The sequence below is a fragment of the Pristiophorus japonicus genome, chromosome 17, assembly GCF_044704955.1.
Source record: "Pristiophorus japonicus isolate sPriJap1 chromosome 17, sPriJap1.hap1, whole genome shotgun sequence".
Taxonomy (NCBI): domain Eukaryota; kingdom Metazoa; phylum Chordata; class Chondrichthyes; family Pristiophoridae; genus Pristiophorus; species Pristiophorus japonicus.
The window spans coordinates 78733700-78747740 of NC_091993.1; positions in this window are offsets into that span (position 1 = coordinate 78733700).

Below are 14041 nucleotides of genomic sequence, written 5' to 3' on the forward strand. Positions count from 1 at the left end.
TGTGGACCTATTAAACCAAACCCTGTTACACATTAACGTGTTCATGTTGGCTGTAGGCCTGGTAAGTAGCAGTAAGGCTCTTCCACACACCAGTCCCATTTCCCACCCTACAGTGAGTTAGTTTCCAGCTTTGGGTTTAACTTGCTCTGGTAGTACACTGATTAACAGTAAACTTCTTTTGTGCATTATTATAATCCAGTTGTTAACTAATTTATTTGAAATAAGATAATGACTATTAAAATAGAACAAGAATGTTGGAAATATGTTAACCCCCGTGCTACCAGAAGAAATCTAACCCCTCTGAGAACTCATAAAACATACAGAGGGTTGAAATCGCACTGCACATTAGCAATGAGTTAAAATAGCGGACAGCGGGTTTTATACAAGCGCATCATATTCTATGACTGAGGCATAGGCACAGAAATAGGCCTTTCAGCCCTTCAAGCCCGCAACACCATTCAACTAGATCATGGCTGATCTGTATCTGAATTCCATTTACATACCTTAACTCCATATCCCTTGATACCCTTTCTCAACAAAAATCTATTGATCTCGGTCTTGAACATTTGTATATTTGCCCTTAGCATTACTCTTCAACTCACCCCATCAGCATAACCTAGAGGTGGAGTATCCCTGGGAATCCCAAACAACTCACTCAATCCGCTCGGCACAAGTTTAGTTTCAGCTCCCTGGCCGTTTCTGGAGCGGTGACTTTGCCGAGTGGCCCGTCACAGCACGGAATGTAAACGGCCAGGGTGACCATTCCGGAATGTACCAGGGTGACCATTCCGGAATGTAAGTGGACGGGGTGACCATTTCGGAATGTAAGTGGCCGGGGTGACCATTCCGGAATGTACCACGGTGACCATTCCGGAGTATAAGTGGCCGGGGTGACCATTCCGGAATGTACCACGGTGACCATTCCAGAATATATGTGGCCAGGGTGACCATTCCGGAATGTACCACAGTGACCATTCCAGAATATAAGTGGCCGGGGTGACCATTCCGGAATATAAGTGGCCAGGGTGACCATTCCGGAATGTACCACGGTGACCATTCCGGAATGTACCACAGTGACCATTCCAGAATATATGTGGCCAGGGTGACCATTCCGGAATGTACCACAGTGACCATTCCAGAATATAAGTGGCCGGGGTGACCATTCCGGAGTATAAGTGGCCAGGGTGACCATTCCGGAATGTACCACGGTGACCATTCCGGAATGTACCACGGTGACCATTCCAGAATATAAGTGGCCGGGGTGACCATTCCGGAATATAAGTGGCCAGGGTGACCATTGCTGTGAAGCAGACACTCCAACAGTGGGGTAACTGTAGGGGTCTGCACTCCTCTCCCCTCCACACACACAGTCCAAAATCTACAAAGCGTCTATTGCAATGGCATTTTAACTCATGTGTACATTCAAATGAACTTTTAGATAATGGTGTGGAGAGGATGCGGGCAGTCAGAGCTGGACAGCTGTGAACCTTGGACTCTAAACTGTTTGGAAACCCGTGGATTTACTCAAAGTTGAGTAATGAGGGAGGGGAGATAGAGCATTCAGCGGACACGTGTCTGGGGGTGACAGAGGGGCTCAGCCCCCGGAATTTGGGCGGGGGGGGGCTCCACTGTGTATAACCCAGACTGGAGGCACCCCTGGCTCACCCATCACCCATCCCAGGAGGCTCACCCCCACCCCCCCCCACCACACATACACACAGGCTCCCCACCCCCCAGGCTCCCAGCCTCCCAGCCAAAGTCCCCGAGCTGCCCAGTCCCGCTCAGTGACACAGACTGACTCTGAAGGTCATTCGCCGGTTCTGGCAGTGAGCTGCTAACCCCGCAATTTTAACTCTAGGCTAGCGTCCACCCAACAGTCCCTAGGACTCCGGGCACCTTACTGGTTCCCTTACCTCCACTGAAGTTTGGAGCTTTACTGTGTGCAGCTTCCGAGGGAAAAACTAAACCAGGAACAAGAAAACAAAAGGGGTGTCCGGTAAGTTGCCAGAGCCGCCCAATATTTCAGGGCGCTGACGTCCACTGACCCAAGTGACCCCAGCCGGCCGGAGCTAGGCTGTGCTCGCTGAGCTGCCTGTCAGATCCCAGCAGCTCGGTCCTTGAGGGGGGGGTTGGCAAAGGTTTTGAAGAATGACTCCACAGTGAACATGTTATTAAATTACATTTACAAATTCGCTACACACATTGACCAGAGCAATTCTTCTCTCCAGTCGACACACCTTCAAATTCACTCAAATTCTGTCATTTACCTCTGGCCAAACGTGCTGCTGCATTTACTTTCACAACAGTGAGTAGGCACCGAGCTTCAACAAGTTATTCATTGCTTGTCAAGCTCTTTATTCCATTTGTCCGTGGCTGTCACACAGTTCAGGGATGGTGGTGTTCTCAAGCTGAAGCAGAAGAGGGAGCCATCAGCCTGATACCAACACGATACATATAGATATTAATCCACGAAACACAAACAGCACATTTGATTAGCTACTTCCTCCAGATGTTTCAATACGACCCACAGAAGTAAGGGATTTGCCAGTTCAGGCAACTTAACAAATTTGCAAATTTCTATTAATATAGGAGGGTGAATTATGAGGCTTCACAGCCATTGCTGGGGCCTCTCACACAGGCAGTGCATATCACCATTTCTATCCTCTGAAATCAATGGATGGAAAATGGCTGGCAGCACCCTGTGATTTCCTGAAACACACAGTTGCATGAGGTCTCTCAAAACTTGCCCAGTGGTGTCAGCTTAGCTTAGTGGGAACATGCTCACCTCAGTTTCATGGCCCACATCAGGAATAGGTGCATAATCCATTCTGGACACTTCCAGGGCCGTACCAAGGGAGTGCTGCAGTGTTGGAGGTTCTGTCCTTCAAATAAGATGTTAAACAGACCAGACCATCTGTCTGTTCAAGTGCATGTAAAAGTTCAAATGGCACCATTCAAAGAGCAAGGGTGTCAACCTGATGTCCTGGCCTTTAATCAACGCCATCAAAAATAGATTAACTAGTCTTCATACCATTAATGTTTATGAGATCACAAATTGGGCACCACATTTTAGAAAGAAGAAAAGAATTACATTTATATAGCACCTTTCACAATCACCAGGCATCCCAAAGCATTTTACAGCCAATGAAGTATGTTTTGAAGTGTTGTCACTGTTGTAATGTAGGAAACACAGCAGCCAATTTGCACACAGCAAGATCCCACAAACAGCATTGTGATACTGACCAGTTAACCTGTTTAAGTGATGTTGGTTAAGGGATAAATGTTGGCCAAGACACCAGGGATAACTCCCTGCTCTTTGAAATAGTGCCGTGGGATATTTTACACCTGAGTGAGCAGACAAGGCCTCAGTTTAACATCTCAACCAAAAGATGGCACCTCCGACAGTGCAGTGCTCCCTCAGTACTACACTGGAGTATCAGCCTAGATTTGTGTGCTCAAGCCTCCGGAGTGGGACTTCAACTCACAACCTTCTGACTTAGAGGCAAGGGTGCTACCAACTGATCCACAACTGAGACTAAATAATAGTGGCTTCCTCAACCAGGATTAATTAATTGGGTGTGACATGCTTTAGAATTCCTTCAGCATGTCATAAACTGTTGTTTAAATGTACATTGTTCCTTTTTTTCTCATGCATTGTTTGACTGAAATTCATCACAATTATCCTGCTTTTATACTGTACATTAGTGACATCCTGGGGTCTATTGGTCAGTTTGGAACACGCAGAGGACTTGGTCCAGTAATGATGGACATCAGCTGAAATGTAAATGGTCTGAATAAAGGTCACCAATAAAGGTAAGCTTGTTAAACTCTGGTAGCATGCTATACAACTACTCATATCTGCAATATTAATAGCTGGAGTTTTTTCCAGCCATATCCTAACTCGCATCAAGTCCAGTTCATTTATCACCCATGTTTGTTGACCTATATTGGCTCCCAGTCTGGCAATGCCTCAATTTTAAAATTCACATCTTTGTTTTCAAATCCCTCCCGATCTCTCTAACCTCCTCCAGTCTGAGAATCTTCCAAGATCTCTGCAGTCCTCCAATTCTGGCTTCTTGTACATCCCCAATTTTTATAGCTCCATCATTGGCTGCCGTGCTTTCAGCCTCCTAGGCCTTAAGCTCTGCAATGCTCCCTAAACTTCTCCACCTCTCTACCTCTCTCTGCTCCTGTACGGTGCTCCATAAAATCTACCTCTTTTACCAAGCTTTTGGCCACCTCACCTAATATCTCCTTATGTGGCTCAATGTCAAATTTTGATTGATAATACTCCTGGGAAGCGCCTTGGGATATTTTACTACTTTAAAGTGCGCTATAAATGCAAGTTGTTGTTGTTGAGACAGGCACTGGGTCCCCAGTTAGCAAAGGTCCAGAATAGAACTCTTACCTTCCCCAACGGCATTATTCTGCAAGGAGGCAGTAGGAACAGGACACCCTACATATACTGTTGTGAGAAAACTGCAGTGTAAAAATGGCATGAGACTGCAGTTTAAGATGTGGACACAAATAGGCTATGTCTTTCAAGGTCAGAAAAAAGAAACATAATTTCATGAATATCAAATCTATCCTGCCAGGTTAGAACCGCTATTACATCATCTAACATCATAGGGTTAGAAATAATATAGTATTACATATTTAAATATCAGACAACTATTTTGCAAGGTTATAACCAGATATGTTACTCTTTAATCACATTTTAAAATATATTATAACATGATTACATAATACGCAAATACATAATGTTATATTGTGGCAGATTAAAAATAATGATACATTATTAAACTGAAACATTTGAAATTTCAGTTTTCAGCAATGGTAGAAAAATTTAATAAAGGAACGAAAGTGCCGACGTTAACTTTTCTGCTTTACAATAATATATGTTTATATAGATAATTATGTTTTAAAAATGATGACATAATTAAAATATATTTACAATTCTGTATGAAATGGAGGCGTTTCCAAAATTCCTCCATTGAGCAATCACAAGTGACACTTTCAATTTTCTATTTTCTCAGAGGGAAGGGTCTGCAACTCCACTTTAAGAATACAAGAATGGTAACTCACCACGTGCAAGGTCATGGGAACGAGCCGGTGTTCTGTTCCTCCATGACATAGTCTGCCCTGCCCGACAGAACGTGATGTTACAATTTCCACTGCAAAGAATGGGACTATCAAAGCATTAAAAATGTTAGTTCTATTAGAGTTTAAATTAACTGGATTTTACTTAACCATACTTTGTTTAGGTTGCTTTAGCACATATTTCCCCCTTTCTCCACCCCTCCCCCCCACTCCCGATTGTGGGCTGGAACATGGTTCTATAAGTGCTGGTATCTTGGTATCTTTGATATCTTGCCCAAGTGGAAATTCTTCACACATGAGCCTCGACAAAAATCTGCTGGATTCGACTGTGGGGCATTACAGCTGAACCCGATCCTGTTCCACTCGACATCCACACTCATCGTGCGTCACCAGATGGTAACCAGAATCAGGAATTCTTGTTCATTGTACCCATCACCAGTCCAAGGGCATTGAGTCAGTTGACGGAACCCTAACTACACCCCTGGCCGAAATCAACAAAATCAACACAAACCAGGGATCGAACATGGGAACTTTCTGGGTTGTACGGCTCAGTGTCACACCATGTGGTGCATCGAATCCACTAAACCTTTGGGAATCGTTATTTTATTTTAATTCAGAGCGATAATCAGCATCTGAAAATGCTCCCAGAACTTGTTCCCAAATCTTCCAGTGGCAGTAATGGTCTCTTCCACTTTTACACTCAGTGGCAGTGCCAACCCAGTAGCAGGGCTACCACAATATTGTACAGCAGCCCACAAGCATTAAAACAGAATTTTATCCCTTTTGCACATCTCTGTCAAACCATCTTAAATAGGTTTTAGCAATCTATTCACCACTTAATTGTTTCCTGTTGATGCCTGTAATTGTATTACATTTTTTTCTTGATTTTAAAATTCTCATCCTTGTTTTCAAATCCCTCCATGGCCTCATCCCTCCATATCTCTGTATCCTCCAAGAGATCGGTGCTCCTCCAATACTGGCCTCTTGCACATCCCTGATTTTCATCGTTGGCAGCCTAAGCTCTGGAACTCCCTCCCGAAACCTCACCATCTCTCTCTCCTCCTTTAAGACGCTCCTTAAAACCTACCACTTTGACCAAGCTTTTGGTCGCCAGTCCTAATATCTTCTTATGTGGCTCAGTGTCAGATTTTGTTTGATAACATGCCTATGAAGTGCCGTGGTATGTTTTACTATGTTAAAGGCTCTACCTATATACAATAGTATGAATGTTTTGTTGTATTAAAATCTTGTGAAACTTTCTCAAAGAAACTTTTAGTACTATAAAAAATGACAGCACTGTCAATCTGTTTCTGTAATGTATAACAGAACTATATTATACATTATTGATCTTAATTTTATACACCTCAATATGAGGGGCCTGGATAGAATGGATAGGAAGGACCTATTTCCTTTCGCAGAGGGGTCAACAACCAAGGGGCATAGATTTGAAGTAATTGGTAGGAGCGTTAGAGGGGATTTGAGGGGAAATGTTTTCACCCAAACAGTGGTGAGGGTCTGGAACTCACTGCCTGAAAGGGTGGTAGAGGCAGAAACCCTCACCACATTTAAAAAATACTTGATGTAAACTTGAAGTGCCATAACCTACAGGGCTACGGACCAAGAGTTGGAAAGTGGGATTAAGCTGGATAGCTCTTTATCGGCCGGCTCGGACACGATGGGTTGAAATGATTATCTCATTTTCAGTCAGTTCCTGGCCTCAGCTATAACTTGCAAGTTTCATAAAATGACACATGGGCTTTGAGTTAAAATGAAAGTTGATTAAATAGGAATTAATTTATACCATCCAGTCACACTAATTTGGCCTCATGATTACAGCCTCTAAGTTTCATTAAGGTTGGACGTACAGATCACACACGCAAAATGGGGATTGTTTGTCTGAGATTGGAGTTTAGGTACATCACTGGGAAATGTATTGGCAGTTAAGTTTGCACCTAACCTGTGCTATGGAATCGATATCTGCCCCAAGAGTGTTTGTTACTGACACTGGGTTGTTCAAAATGAAAAATGGTCCATTGCCCATCAGTAATTGCCCTCACTTTAGTGAGCAAAAAAAAAGTCACAAAATATTTATAAGTTTATAAATTGCACAGTGAGAAAGAAGACATAGAAAAACAGTTTAAAGAGACTAAGGAAAGAATTTACATATTCATTCCTTTCATGAACTCAGTTCGTCCCAAAGTGCTTTACAGTCAATGAAGTACTTTTTGAAGTGTAGTCACTGTTATAATATAGGAAATGTCATGTATCTCACACTACTGTACATAACTGTATCTTACCATGCTATACATGACTGTAACCAGAGATGACCTGTAACCACAAGCTTACCTTACCACCAGGGGTGCACTTGCAGGAGACACTGGATACCTGTCCCAGACAGGTATATAAGGACAGGTCTCAGGCAAGTGTGGCATTCGAGAGCTGTGTAATAAAGGTGCAGGTCCTGAGTGACCTTGACTTCAGTATGTGCCTCGTGTGAATCTGTACTATGGGGACAGGACTTTACAGTGGCGACGAGTTACAGGATTACAGAATTCACAGAATGGCGAACAACGGCTCAGATGAAAAATACAATGCTGGAGATAATTGGGAGGACTTTATAGAAAGGCTCCAGCAAAGCTTTGTAACCAAAGACTGTTTAGGCGACAACAAGGCAAATAAGAGAAGAGCCCATCTCTTGATCAGCTGTGGCTCGAAAACATACGCTTTAATGAAGGACCTGCTGGCACCCGAAAAACCAGCAAGCAAGTCATTTGAAGAGTTGAGCACACTGGTAAGAGACCACCTGAAGCCAGCGAGCAGCCTACACATGGCCAGACACAAGTTCTACAACTACAGACGCTGTGTGGGCCAGAGCATACCCGACTTCGTGGCGGAACTTTGGAGGTTGGCTAGCTTATGTGAGTTCTCCAATGAACTAAGGAGAGAAGTACTGAGAGACTTTTTTATTGAAGGAATAGGCTACGCAGGCATATTCTGAAAGCTCATAGAAACCAAGAACTTGACCCTAGAGGCAGCAGCACTGGTTGCACAGACATTCTTGGCAGGAGAAGAAGAAACGAGATTGATCTATACTGCGGGTACGACAACTAACGAAACATCGGAACAAGCGGTTCACAGCGTGAAACAAGCTGCTACCCCCACACACAGACAAAGGCAGGAGAGCAGGCCCTCAACAGCAGGCAGTGGCACCAGAAGACATCAAGGGCCACATGAACGGCTGTTCACACCACATCAACCCACAATGCGAGCAATCAACTACAAACTGAGAGAAGCTCAAGAGAGATCAGCCAGACGCAGCTCATCCTTTGGAAACAATGGAAGCGGTCTGTGCTGGAGATGTGGGGGAAGGCACTCATCAAGGGGGTGTCGATTTCAGCATGCTGTTTGCAGAAACTGCGACTATACAGGGCATCTGGTCCGCATGTGCAGAAAAATGGCAGCTCGGCTGGTACACGAATCAGAAGGGTCGGAAAGCGGACCAGAAGACGGTGGGGACAGTACCCGGGACACCGATGTACAGCGGGTCAACACGATCAATGGCCACTGCTCCTACAACAAGACGCCTCCAATAATGATGAGGGTCCTACTCAACGGGATACCCGTCAACATGGAGCTGGATTCGGGAGCGAGTCAATCTCACATGAGCGCTCAACAATTTGAACAGCTGCGGCCGCACAAAAGAGACAGACCAAAACTCACAAGGGTAGACACCAAACTAAGGACCTATACCAAAGAAATCGTCCCAGTCCTCGGCAGCACCATGCTCTCAGCCACACACAAAGGGACAGTGAACCGACTTCCCCTGTGGATTGTCCCCGGAGATCTCCCAGCAGTGCTGGGGAGAAGCTGGCTGGCAAAACTAAACTGGAAATGCGATGATGTTCACGCCATGTCGTCAGAGGAACGGACCTCCTGCTCAACAGTTCTAAGTCGATTTGAACACCTCTTTCAGCCAGGTGTGGGCACCTTCAAAGGAGCTAAAGTCAAAATCTACATCACACAGGATGCTAGACCGGTCCATCACAAGGCTAGAGCTGTGCCCTATGTGATGAGGGAAAAGATTGAACATGAACTGGACAGGCTTCTGCGGGAAGGCATTATCTCACCCGTGGAATTTAGCGACTGGGCAAGTCCCATCGTCCCAGTCATGAAGCCTGATGGATCTGTACGAATCTGTGGGGACTACAAATCTACCATAAACAGAGTCTCCCTACAGGACCAATACCCGCTGCCCAGAGCGGAGGACTTATTTGCCACATTGACTGGAGGAAAACTTTTCTCAAAACTAGATCTCACATCTGTGTATATGACGCAAGAATTGACCGATGAGTCCAAGCTACTCACCACCATCAACACACATCGAGGCCTTTTCATGTACAATCAATGCCCATTCGGCATCAGGTCGGCAGCTGCCATATTCCAGCGCAACATGGAGAGTCTGCTCAAGTCCATCCCGGGGACGGTTGTATTTCAAGACGACATACATATCACGGGCAGGGACACCGACTCCCATCTCCGCAATTTGGAGGAAGTACTAAAGCAGTTGGATCGGGTAGGCCTAAGAGTTAAGAAATCCAAGTGCCTGTTTCTCGCACCCGAGGTTGAATTTTTGGGCAGAAGGATTGCCGCTGATGGAATCCGCCTAACAGAGTCCAAAACCGAAGCAATTCGCCTGGCACCCAGGCCCCGGAATGTCTCAGAACTGCGCGCCTTTCTCGGGCTACTCAAATACTTTGGGAACTTTATGCAGAATTTAAGCACGCTGCTGGAGCCTCTCCAAATGCTACTCAGAAAGGGGTGCAATTGGTTTTGGGGGGACGCCTGAGAACGCGCCTTCAATAAGGCACGCAACCTTCTGTGTTCCAACAGTGTTTTGGTTTTCTTTGATCCAGGTAAAAAGCTAGTTCTTACATGTGATGCGTCAGCGTACGGGGTCGGGTGCGTTTTACAACATGTCAATAGTGCGGGTAAATTACAACCCATAGCTTATGCCTCCAGGTCACTTTCGCGGGCGGAGCGCGGGTACGGAATGGTGGAGAAGGAGGCGCTTGCGTGCATGTACGGTGTCAAAAAGATGCACCAATACCTTTTCGGGGCCAAGTTCGCATTAGAAACTGACCACAAACCCCTCACGTCTCTACTATCCGAAAGCAAGGCAATAAACGCCAACCCCCCGGCGCGCATTCAACGGTGGGCACTCATGCTGGCGTCCTACGACTACACAATAAGGCACAGACCAGGCACAGACAACTGTGCAGACGCGCTGAGCAGGCTACCCCTGGCGACCACGGAAGGGTCTGACGAACAGGACTGTGAGATAGTTATGGCAATCAATGCCTTTAAGTCCACAGGTTTGCCCATGACGGCTCGCCAAATCAGAGCCTGGACGACCAGCGACCCCACGTTATCCTTAGTAAAAAGATGTGTTTTAACTGGTGACTGGGCAGAGGCTCGCGATGCCTGCCCCGAGGAGATCAAACCTTTCCATAGGCGCATGCATGAGCTGTCACTTCAAGCAGGCTGCCTGATGTGGGGCAGCCGAGTAGTTATGCCTCTGCGAGGCAGAGAGGCATTTGTCCGGTAGCACCACCGCGAGCACCCAGGGATCGTTCTCATGAAGGCCATAGCCAGATCCCATGTCTGGTGGCCTGGCATTGATGCGAACTTGGAGCTCTGCGTCCAACAGTGCACCATTTGTGCCCAACTCAGTAATGCCCCCAGGGAGGCCCCCCTGAGCCCCTGGCCCACCAAACTGTGGTCGCGGGTGCACGTAGACTATGCGGGCCCATTCATGGGCAAAATGTTCCTCGTAGATGCATTTTCTAAGTGGATCGAATGCACCATTTTAAACTCGAGCACTACCTCCACCACTGTGGAGAGCCTTGGAACCATGTTCGCAACGCACGGCATTCCTGACATATTGGTCAGTGATAATGGTCCGTGCTTCACCAGCGCAGAATTTCAAGATTTTATAAGTGACCACGGCATAAATCATGTTAAGACAGCACCCTTCAAGCCGGCCTCCAACGGCCAGGCGGAGCGAGCAGTGCAGATCATTAAACAAGGCATGCTCAAAATCCAAGGTCCCACGCTGCAGGGCCGCCTGTCGCGACTGCTGCTGGCATACAGATCTCGTCCGCATGCATTGACTGGAGTTCCCCCTGCGCAACTATTAATGAATTGGACCTTAAAGACAAGGCTCTCATTAATCCTCCCAGACATGCATGAAATCGTTGAGGCAAAGCGCCGTAAGCTAACCGAGTACCATGACCGAAATTCGAGGGGGAGGTGGAATGAGATAGGGGACAAAGTGTTTGTGCTAAACTATGGCAGGGGTCCCAAATGGCTTGCAGGGACAGTAACAGGCAAGAAAGGAAACAGACTACTGGTGGTACAAATGGACAATGGCCAAACCTGTCGGAGGCATGTAGACCAAGTCAAAAGTGGATTTACCAACAACACTGCTGAACCAGAGGCAGACTACAATGTGGAACTCACACCACACCTGGTGGACAGACAGAGAGAACAACCTGTGGAAAGGGCAATCCCAACAGGCAGCCCAGGCGAGACACCAACAATCACACTGAATGAAACAGACAGCCCAGGCGAGATACCAGCAATCACCCCGAAAGAACAACAGGCACCAAGGCAAACAACTGAACCACAACTAAGACACTCCACGCGAGAGCGTAGACCACCTGAGAGACTGAACCTATAAAGACAATAAGACCTTGGGGGAGGGTGATGTCATGTATCTCACACTACTGTACATAACTGTATCTTACCATGCTATACATGACTGTAAACAGAGATGACCTGTAACCACAAGCTTACCTTACCACCAGGGGTGCACTTGCAGGAGACACTGGATACCTGTCCTAGCCACGTATATAAGGACAGGTCTCAGGCAAGTGTGGCATTCGAGAGCTGTGTAATAAAGGTGCAGGTCCTGAGTGACCTTGACTTCAGTATGTGTCTCGTGTGAATCTGTACTGCGGGGACAGGACTTTACAGGAAATATGGCAGCCAATGTGTACTCAGCAAGGTCCATCAAACAGCAATTAAATAAATGACCAGATAATCTGCTTTAGTGATGCTGGTTGAGGGATAAGTTTTGGCCAGGAATCTGGGGAGAATGCCCCTTCTCTTCTTCAAACAGTGCCATTCAAACATGTTTTACGTGTACCTGAGAGGGCACACATCTCATTGAAAAATAGCACTCCCTCAGTACTGTCCTAGTGATTTTGTGCTTAAGTCTCTGGAGTGGGCCTTGAACCTACAACTTTCTGTGCTAAGAATGTTACCACTGTGCTAAGGCTGACACTTCTGAGAAAGAAAGCGTGATAGAGAAATAAATAAAAAAGAGGTAGGCAGGCAAAAAAGGGAGTGGGAAGAAAGAAAGTTTGGGGAGAAAAGGAAGAAGAGAGGAAAAGGAGGGAGGGAAAAACAGAGAGAGAGAAGGAAGGAAAAAGGGAGCGAAGAAAGAAAGAGAGAAGGAAGGAAAGAGAAATAGTTAGAGAGAGAAATTAACAAAGCTTTTTAAAAAAAATTATAAAATGGTGGGATGATCAGCTTAAAATTGATTTAAACAACTATTTGAACAGGCTACATCATAAGGTGTGCTACTGTTTGGACAAGTGCTGGAGATGGAAAGATAGGCTTGGTGCGGAACCCAATCCCCTACAAGTGTTCCAACTGGGGCTTCCCAGACCCTGTGAGCAAATCTTGGGGGAACCATGGCATCATCAGATTTCAGTCCATCGGACATTAGATTTATGTATTATTTTTATTTTGTTGACTACTAGGACACTATTTCTATTGGTGTAAACTAATAAGAAATACTTTCTGTACACATAGCACTGTTTTCCTTTTGATAGCTAGCTCTGTTTTTCAGAAATTAGGATGTAAATCCGTGGGAGTGTATCAGTATTTCCAGGTAGGTCCTCCCACACAGAAAATCTTGAAAACCACTGCTGTACAGTCTTAAAAAAAATCTAGTTCTACTCCAACTTATTGTTAGTCCACAGAATAATGCTGTAAAAATGACAAAGCACCTCGGTTATTAGGCTGGGGTTGGGGCTGAGAACCTCGGAGCATCGGAAACATAGGAACAGGAGTAGAACATTCATCCCCTCGAGCCTGCTCTGCCATTCAATTAGATCATGGCTGATCTGTATCTCATCTACCCGCCTTGATTCCATAACCCTTAATACCCTTGCCTAACAAAAACCTAGCAATCTCAGTTAAGAAATTTTCAATTGATCCCTAGCTTCATCAGCTTTTTGAGAGAAGAGAGTTTCAGATTGCCTTTGTGCGAAGAAATGCTTCCTGACATCACCCTGAACGGTCTAGCTCTAATTTTAGGGTTATGCTCCCTTGTTCTGGCCTCTCCTAACACAGGAAATAGTTTCTCTCTATCAACCCTGTCAGTTTCTTTAATTATCTTAAACACCTCGATTAGATCAGCCCTTAATCTTTTATACTCAAGGTAATACAAATCTAGTCTATGCAACCTATCCTCATAATTTAAGAAATTTCAATGCACCTTGGGACGAGTCAAGCAGCCAAACCCGACGGCAGCGGACTGTTTTAATAGAGGGCTCACACTCTCCAGATGAAAATGCCTATTAGCCGGACACTCTCAGGTAGGCTGCTCTCTCACTTGCTGATTGGATAATTCCTCTCATATGGTATTGCTTGATTAGAACCTGTAACTTACCGCTGTATTTAATGATTTAAAAAATAATAAATTTACGGTAAATTGTATTTCCAGTCAGGAGCAAGACCGTTAAATTCATGTTGAGAATCATGTTGATGGATTCCATTGTGTTGCTCATTCTCTATCATTTCTCAAGATCTGTTTTAGCAAGAAAGCGGTAATAGAAAAAAGTATGGAATAAATAAGATAATGAACAGTCAG